Source organism: Chrysochloris asiatica, unplaced genomic scaffold (genome assembly GCF_000296735.1).
Source record: "Chrysochloris asiatica unplaced genomic scaffold, ChrAsi1.0 scaffold00128, whole genome shotgun sequence".
NCBI lineage: Eukaryota > Metazoa > Chordata > Mammalia > Afrosoricida > Chrysochloridae > Chrysochloris > Chrysochloris asiatica.
In genome coordinates this window covers 2,045,591-2,055,460 of record NW_006408646.1, presented here as the reverse complement: position 1 = coordinate 2,055,460, position 9,870 = coordinate 2,045,591, and positions in this window count along the sequence as shown.

The following is a 9,870-nucleotide window of genomic DNA, read 5'->3' as shown; positions in this document are numbered from 1 at the left end:
TTTTCAACCTTCTGAGGAAACGCCATATTGCTTTCCAGAGAGGTTGGACCATTTTGAAGTCCCACCAGCCATGCAGGAGTGTCTCTCTGTCTCTTGATTGGTACATTTAGTCCATTTACATTCAGTGTGATTATCAACAGGTGTGAATTGATTGCTGTCATTTTTCTGTGGTACTGCTGGATTCTTTGTTCCACATGATTTTCCATGCTGAGTTCATTTTGTTTATGGGTTTTCTTTCATTTTCATTTCCATTGTGTTAATGGTTACTAAACCTTTAAGATTTTCCTCTTCTTTTACTTTGATGTGCAGAAGTATTCTTTTTCTTTGCGGTTATCCTGTAATTTATTAACATTTTCCTGGCTTGAAATCTCTTATTTTATCTTGAAATCTATTTGACTTCCTTGCCATTTAGAAGTTCTGTATCAACATTATTGCCTCTTTTTGCTTTGTAGTTGACTTTGTTATACATTAATATCTCTGATTCCCTATTTTCAATCTTGTAAGTTTGTTTTACTTTAAATACTTCTATACCTGGATTCCTGGTGTGGCACTGTGGGATGAAGCACTGGATCCCAAGGTCGGTTTGAACCACAAGGTCAGCAGTTCAAACTCACCAGCCGCTCCTTGGAAGCGCTATGCAGGGTTGTTATGAGTCAGAACCAACTCAACAGCACTTAACAACAACATCAACATTCTGGATTAAGTCCTGGGTGGTGTTTTCATGAATGGTAATCTCAGGCTGTTGCTACTGTTGTTGGTTCTCAGTCCAAAGAACACCCTTTAGCATTTTTATAAAGTTGGTCTGGTCATTATAAATTCCTTTAATTTCTCTTTATCAGGAAGTGTCCTAAGTTTATCATCATATTTGAGGGACAGCTTCGCTGGTTATATGATTTTTGGTTGGCAAACTTTTCTTTCTGAGTTTTGTATATGTCATTCTAGTGCCTTCTTGCCTGCATGGTGTCTGCTGCGAATTCAGAGCTTAGTCTTATTAGCTCTCCTTTGTGAGTAACTTTTCATTTTTCCTGATCTTCTCACAGGATTCTTTCCTTGTCTTTGATTTTGGAAAGTTTGATTATATGTTTTGGTGATTTTCTTTGGGTATCTCTCCTGTTTGGGGTTTGTGTAGCTTCTTGTATGCTATTCTTTTCATCTTTCATGATGTTAGGGAAGTTTTTTTTCCAACAACTCTTGGACAATTTTCTTTGTGTGTTTTATTGTCTCTTCCTGTTTTGGAATTCCCATTACCCATAAGTTGTTCCTCTTTATGGTGTCCCATATAACTCTTAGGCTTTCTTCTGATTTTTTTCATTATCTTCTCTAATTTGTTCTTCTAGCATACTAGTATTGAGAGATTTATCTTCAAGCTCACTAATTCAGGTTCCCATTGCTTCAGATCTTCTCCTTTGTCCTTTCAATGTATTGTCCATTTCTGAAATTTTAGTATTAATCCTCTGGGTTTCTAATTTCAGGTTTTGTGTTATCTCAAAATTTGCATTTATTTTGTCTGTTTGTTCTTATAGCATTTTCCTGAATTCTTCTAAGGTTTTTTCTGTGTTCTCCTTGCTTTCCTCCATCTTTCTGTTAACCTGTTAAAAGTATCAAAATATCTTTCTATTGAATTATTTTTCAGTTAGTTCCATTACCTTTTTTTTCCTCAGATATGTTTTCTGTCTTTGCATCTTGGTCATTTGTTTGAGCCATTTTCTCTTGTTTCTTCATGAGAGCTAAAATTGTCTGTGGTCTCCTGGCATTGTGGGGTTGTTGTATTTGCAAAAACAAACAGTGCAGCTATTGGAATCGGAGGGGAGAAATCTCTGGTGGGATGCAGCAATTCAAGGAGCTCATGTAATGGTTGTGGAAGGGATATGACAGCTGAGTTCCTGACCCTAGATGGAGTTCCTATTGGCCTTGGTGTTATCTATGTTCAGAGCACTCAGTCCAGAAGTAGTTCATGAGGGCTCTTGATGGAACTGGTTTCAGTGTCTGTTAAGACCACAGGGAAGCTGGGGGCAGGGCAACTGTTTGAATACTGCTTTTGTAGGTTTGGAGCCAAGCCCACCTGAATCCAGGCACCAAAAAGGCACACCAAAGCAGCACAGCCGGCCCCCAACTTACACTGGCACGGCTCCCAATCAAATGGCTCCAAATTCTTAGAAAGTAGGGTTTACATTGGGATGGATGATAATGGGAGCTGGTCACACCTCTGGTCACCAGCGAAGCATGAGGAAAATGAAGAAATCTCACCTTTCCCATCACCTGTGTGAATTTGCTCTGCCAGGCATCCTTCTGTTGCCAAAGCTGCTAAAGGAATATCAAGCTGCATCTGGCCAGCTGTTCACCAATCAGTCTCCCTCTCTCATTATTCCTGCTCAGCTTCTTCTCCCAGCAAGCACTCCATCCATTTCTCTAACCTTTTTTCTGAAGTTCAGGGTGCCAGGATTTTAATCAGTGTCTATTTCATTTGGCCTCTCCTTTCTTCGTTGTAAAGGAGCTCGGATAGCACAGTGGTTACAAATCGGGCTGCAAACTGCAAGGTCAGCAGTTTGAAACTACCAGCTGTTCCGCGGGAGAAAGATGAGGCTTTCTGCTCCCATAAAGATTTACAGCCTCAGAAACCCTGTACAGGGTCGCTATGAGTTGGAACCGACTCCACGGCACATAACCAACAACCATCTTTGTTGTAGAGGGTCCATGTAGTGTGTCTGCTTAGTCTGCCAACGTGCCACAAGTCCTCCATTCCTCACTTTCACCTGATTCCTAATAAGAACACAATTGACCAGTGGTCCAATGGTGCACAAGAATATGTCTCTGCTGTGTGATGTTGGCAAAGACCTTGACCTTTCTGAACCTCTCTGTCCTTGGCCATAATAATAAAAACATGAGGACCCTTCTGAAGCACTTGGTATATTCCAGGCACTATGCTAAGAGTTCTAGCAGGAGAAACTCATGGAATCCTCATGACATCCTATAAAGTCGATTTGGTTGTCTTTGTTGTTGGGTTCCATCATGTCAGTGCTAACTAACTCATAACTTATTTCCATCTGGTCAATTCTGACCCACCCTAATAGGACCGTGTGAAACTGCTCCACAGGATTTCCAAGGCTGTCCTGATATGGGCTGTTGGCTAATGTGTCAGGATGCAAAGTCGTTTGAACTGCAAGGTCGGTGGTTCAAGCTCACCAGCTGCTCCTTGGAAACAATATACAGGATTGCTATGGGTCAGAATAGACTCAACAGCACTTAACAACAATCTTTACAGAAGTTGGCTGCTTCATCTTTCTCCTGTTGAATGGCTGGTAAGTTGGAACCACTGACCTGGTTAGCAGCAGAACTCTTAACCATTGCACCACTAGACCTCATTTTCCCACTTATAGAGACCCTATCAGAGTCCTGGTGTGGTGCTGCAAGATAAGCACTGGATTGCTAACCACAAAGTCAGCAATTCAAATCCACCAGGCCCTATTACAGAATCACTGTGAGTTAGAACTGCCTCTACAGTACTTAATAACAATAAGACACTGTACAACTGCTCCCGAAGGCATCCTAAACTGTCATTTTTATGGGAGCAAGGAGCTCCTTTGGTACTGCTGATGGGTTTGAACCACTGATCTTTGGGTTAATGATCAGGTGCTTCACCACTGTATCACCAAGTCTCCTTAGAGTAAAGATTCCTGTCCCTCTTTTCTCAAATGAGGAGGGTCCTTCCAAGACAGATGGCTGAGATCCCGGGAGAGTACCCCAAGAGCAGTCTGACCACACTTCAATCTCTCTCGCTTCCAATCTCTTGACCACACCCAGGAGGCCCTACAGTCACATCTCTTTCTCCTATTCACACTCAGCACACCTGAACCTCTCCAGGACTCCCAGGAACACAAGATCTGCCTGTGTGAAGGAACCAACTTCAGGAGCAACACCATGGAGAACCAGGAGGGCGACATGCCCAGTCTCGGGTCTATGGCATCTGTGACTGTCAGTGTGCGGGTCTCCAAGGACATAAGCATCCCTCCAGCCATGCCCTTGCCTGTCCTACCCCCACCCCATTAAAGCATAGACATGTGGTATCCTGTCATTGGCCTAGGAAAGGCTGTGTCCCTCCCGAGTCCTCCAGAGCCAGTGTCTGGGACACCACCCATAGATCCAGATTCCTCTGGGGGCGTGGAGTAACCCTAATGACCATGTCTGTGTAATGGATCTGACCACTGGCTTTAACAAGCTGGGAGACGGGGGAGAAGAGGAAAAAAACTCAGACTGGGATTGGTGGTCACTACAGGGTCACTATGCGTCTGAATCCACCCGATGGTGGTTTTGGTTGGTTGTGGGTTTTTGGTTTGAGATTGGGGTAAAAGTTAAACACAGGTCAGGGTTGATGTGGGCAGATGTTTAGAGAAAGAGAATATTTGGAGAAATCCAAAGGAGTGTGAAGCAGCACCTAAAAGGTGAACCTGTATAATGAAAGGGTTCTAATGGTGGGTGGAGCACCACTCCCCACACTGTGCCTCAGTGTTGACAGCTATTCACTGGGTAGACCAGACTTCCTTTCTTCTAGCCAAGGAGCCCTGGTGGTGTAGTGAGGTATACGTTGTGCTGCTAGCCACCAGTCAGCAGTTCAAACTCACCAGTTGGTCCTTGGGAGAACGATGAGGCTGTCTGCTCCCATAAAGATTGATTCTTACAAACCCTAAAGAGCAGTTCTACTCTGTCCTATAGGAGCTCTGGTAGCGTAGTGGTTACGAATCGGGCTGTGAACTGCAAAGTCAGCAGTTTGAAACTACCAGCTATTCCGTGGGAGAAAGATGAGGCTTTCTGCTCCCGTAAAGATTTACAGCCTCAGAAACCCTGTACAGGGTCTCTATGAGTCAGAACATAACCACCACCACTCTGCCCTGTACAGTTATGAGTCATAAGTGACTCAAAGGAAGTGGGTTTCTACTCTCAACTCCCAGGGTTCAAAACTTCCCAAACAAATCTACATGCTCCCACATCTGTGACAGCTTAGAGAAGGGTTGAATGTCCAAAAAGGTCATTTCATCCACCCCTCTGCCTCCATATAACCGCGCCAGCAACCTCTGGTCTTCATCTTCCATCTAAGACTCTGAGGTCCTGTAACACTGCTGGGGTTCTGGCCTTTTCCTTCCCCAAAACCTATCTCCCTGCCATTCCAGCCATCCTGAACTGACTTGGCACTGTGTTCTATACACTATGGGGAAGGCAGAGATGAATAAGGAACATATTTTGCCTTCAAGGAACCTAATTGGCCAAGCAGAGGAGGTCCAAACATGCCTGTGGTCTCAGAAGAGCACTTATGTGTCAAGAAGGAAGGAAGGTTTCTGAGACCTTGGTGTGTGTGTTGCAGTGAGTGCAGAGGAGCAGCTCAGAGAAGGATTAGCCTGAGAGGTTTGAAAGTTAAACCAGGTGCTGAAGATGGGCAGGGTGCTCTGCAAAGCCTGGGAAAAGGCCCTCCCAGCAAAGGCAATGAAACAGGTTAGAAATGAATCCTGTAACAATTAACAAGAGAAGAATTGATGCCTTTGAATCATGACACTGACAAAGAACACTGAGAGAACCATGGACTGCTGGGAAAATGAACAAATCTGTGTTGTTAGAAGTACAACCAGAATGTTCCTTTGAAGTGAGGTCTCTCATACTTTGGACATGTGATCAGGAGGCACCAGTCCCTGGAAAAGGATGTCATGCTTGGTAAATTGGAAAGTCAGCAATAAAGAGCAAGACCCCCAATGAGATGGATTGACACAGTGGCTGCAGCCGTGGGCTCAAATATAACAATTGTGAGGATGGCACAGGACCGGGCAGTGTTTCCTTCTGCTGTACAACACTAACTACAAGAACAATAAAAATAGGGACTGCTACAAAATTCATTACATGCATTGTCTTAGCATTTACTTCTAAGCTGAAACAGCTCCTTCTCTAGTAAGCAAACTTGGCTGTTAACTGAAAGGTTACTGGTTCAAATCCACCCAGCGACTCCTCAGAAGTAAGACTTGGAGATCTGCTTTTGTAAAGATTACAGTCATGAAAACTATGGGGCAGTTGTATATTGTCATGTGGGGCGTCGCTGTACGTCAGAATAGATTTGACGGCATCTAGCAAGAAGAAAAGGAAAAGATTTTTTAAAAAAAGAGATCTCTCATCATTAAGTCAATTCTGACTCATGGTGACCCCAGGTGCTTCAGAATAGAAATGTACTTCCCAGGGTTTTGGCTGCTAACCTCAAGGTCAGCAGTTCGAAACTACTAGCTGTTCCATGGGAGAAAGATGAGGTTTTCTGCTCCTGTAAAGATTTGCAGCCTCGGAAACCCTGTGCAGGGTCTCTATGAGATGGAACCGACTCCACGGGACTTACCAACAATAATAATCTTACGGCACCAGATTGCCAGTCCTGTCTTCCATGGTGCTGCTGAATAGACTCCAACTACCAACTGATAGCTCCACCCTGGGACCTGGGTATTATAATGAGTCCCATTTAGCAAGTGAGGAAATTGAGGCTTGGAAAGGGAAAGTGGGTTAAGAATTGGGCTGCTTAACCACAAGGTCAAAAGTTCAAATTCTTTTTTTTTTTTTTTTTTTATTTTTTATTGTGAATTATGTGAGAATTTACTTGGGAGGACATCAGCTTCACATTGATCCTGCTGTATATCGTTTCCTTGCCATGGTTACAATCCCTTCCATGCATCATCCATCAACCAAAGGGTATACCCCACAAGCCTGTCCCCCTGTCGTCCACATACCGCCCCTCTCCCTCTCCAGATCCAAAGTCTCCAGCGGCTCCATCTCCCCAGGTCATCATCTCTGCCTCCATCCCTGGCATCACTGCTTCTCAGGGTAGGGTTCCGTTCTCTGGTCTTCTCCTTTGATGGTCCCAGAGACCTCCGTTCCCAGACTACAAGGTTAATCACTCCCCTCCCTTTGCCCCAAAACATCTACCTTTACATTCCCAGCCCTTACAATCAGTCCTGATAACAATTATTTGCTATTGCATTGCAAGAGACCTATTTGCATCTCCTTTCATCAGCCCTGACTAGGCAGAATGGATACTACTCAGTGGAGATTCTACCTTGCTCCATGCCCTCTGGATCTAGGTTCCCTCTTGAAAGCTTGTAAGTCAGTCACTTCTTGCCTCTGAAGCCCCCCCATTCTGGGTAGCCAACGTCCAAGTTGCCCATCCCCAAAGTTCAAACTCTTTAGGGGAAAAAGATAAGGTTCTCTGTTCCTGTGAAGATTTATAATCTCAGAAACCCCGTGGAGCAGGGATACACTGTCCTATAGGGTGGCTATGAGTTGGAGTCGGCTGGACAGCAGTGTGTCTGCCTCCAGAGCCTATACTACTGAACAGATGTTTTCAAACTCTAGTCTTCATGCACCCATCTCATGGTTTATTTCCCTATCTGCTCACCACCTGCTCTGATATGGACCTAATCAGTGTGTTAACATGGACTCACTATTTTGTGCTTGGATGCATTTATCTGCAAATAAAACTTTATAACACTACAGGAAGTAGAAAATCTGCAATCATAAGCCATAGATAGAAAGCAATCACGAAAATAAATACAATTTCAAGAAGACCATGTATTTAATTCCCAGCAGACACTACAGTCTCTAATTGGGACCTGTTTGCTCCTAGGCAAAATGGTCATTTGCAAGTGTGGGAGAGAAATGCATGCATAAGACAGGCTTGCACCAGATAGTTTTGTCTCTCTGATTCAATCAGAGAAGATTGCCAAGAGCTCTTTCTTTTCTCATATCTTATTTGATGTTGTCGCTAAGGGCCATCTAGTTGGTTCTGACTCATAGACACCCTGTATAGGGTTTCCAAGGAGCATATGGTGAGCTTGAACCACCGACCTTGTGGTTCAAACCAGCCATGCAGTCCAGCACCACACCAGGACTTAACTCTGAATATAGTTCCACCTGGAATTATCTCTCCTATTACAAACGGTACGTTCCCTGACCTTTAGAAGCCTGTAGTGGGCAATATCACTGCCTATATCAATAGTTAATATTGATTAATGTTGTGAACCATTAATCTGTTTGGGAAACCTGGTGGGAGGAAGGAGTGGAAATCTTTTTTTCAGGAGGGAATATCTGAAGGGGGTTTTGAGGATGGAGCAGAAGTTTGTTTGGTGGAGGATGGGGTTGTTGTTGTTAAGTGCCATCGAGTCGGTTCCAACCCATAGCGACCCTGTTTAGGGTTTCCTAGGAGACCCCCAGCAATATGGATTGGCCAAGTGGCAGTATCGATGGACTCAAGCGTGGCAACAGTAGTGAGGTTGGCCCAGGATCGGGCAGTGTTTTGTTCTGCTGTGCATAAAGTTGCTATGAGTCGGTACCTACTTGCTGGCACCTAACAACAACTACAACAACAACAGGAGTGACTGGTGAACTTGAACCACCAACCTTGCAGTTCAAACGGCTTTACAGTCTGCCGCATTAACCCACAGTGCCACACCAGGACGGGGGCTTAATATTCCAGACAAAACAAACAACAGGATCTTGGCTAGCCCAGATGGGAAACCTGGTGGGAGGAAGGAGTGGAAATATTCATGCAGGAAGGGATATTTGAAGTGGGGTTTGAGGTTGGAGCAGAAGTTTGCTGGTGGAGGATGGGGTAAGGGACTCAGTGTTCCAGACAGCACAAACTGCAGGGTCTTGGCTAGGCCAGATGGCACCTTCGTACACATTTTCCTGCCATCTGTTAGACATTGCTGATATAAATCTATGGTGCTTTGATGTGGCTTCAGCACCTTTAAACTGCGCCCAACATGGACAGCTGTAGTCGGCAGCCCTAGAGCATCCTGGGCAAAAGAGCAGTGGTTGACGATAAAGGGAAGTGAGGGAAAAACAACAATGAAGCTGCGAGCTAAACCCTACCACATTCAATAGACTCCTGTGAACCCAGGTAGAGACCTGGTTGGCCAGCAGTACGGCAAGACCTAGGGACTCTTGGGCCCAGAGTCAGTGACAGAGCCACAGAGGACTAGAGTGAAGAGTGAAGTGTCCTGCTGATAAGAAGAGAGGGTATATGCATAAGAACACCCATACTTGCAGATAATATTCACTTGACCTGGCTTCAATGGCTGGATGATCAGAACTCAACTAGAAGAAGAAAGATGAGGGAAAAAAGAGTAATCTGATACAATTTGATGAACTTGACCTACATCTATGGATGCAGTAGCTCAAAAGAGGAAACAAATCTTTACAGCAAGGATCATTCCCACCCCCTCGATACACAGGGTAGACAGAGATGGGCAACTTGGACATTGGCTACCCAAAATGGCGGGGAGGGGGCTACAAAGTCAAGAAGTGACTGGTTTACAAGCTTTCAAGAGGGAGCCTAGATCCAGAGGGTGCGGAGGAAGGTAGAATCTCCACTGAGTAGTATCTCCAATCTGTCTGGGCAGGGCTGATGAAAGGAGAAGGGGATAGGACTCTTGTGGTACAATACTGAATAATTGCTATCAGGACTGACTGTGAGGGTTGGAAATGTAAAGGTAGACATTTTGTAACAAAAGGAGGGGAGTGGTTGACTGTGGTCAAGGAGTGGCGGTCCCATCAAGGGAGAAGAGTGGAGTGCAGGACCCTACCCAGAGAAACAGTGATGCCAGAGATGGAGGCAGAGATGATGACATGGAGAGATGGAACGGCTGGGGACTCTAGACCCAGAGAGGGAGAGGGTATATGTGCAGACGACTGAGACGCAGACTTGCAGGCTATACTCTTTGGCTGGTTGATGATGCATGGAGGGGATTGTAACCATGGCAATGAAACAATATACAATAGAATGAATGTAAAGCTAATGTTCTCCCATGTAAACTATCACATAATTCACAATAAAACATTAAAAAAAAAAGC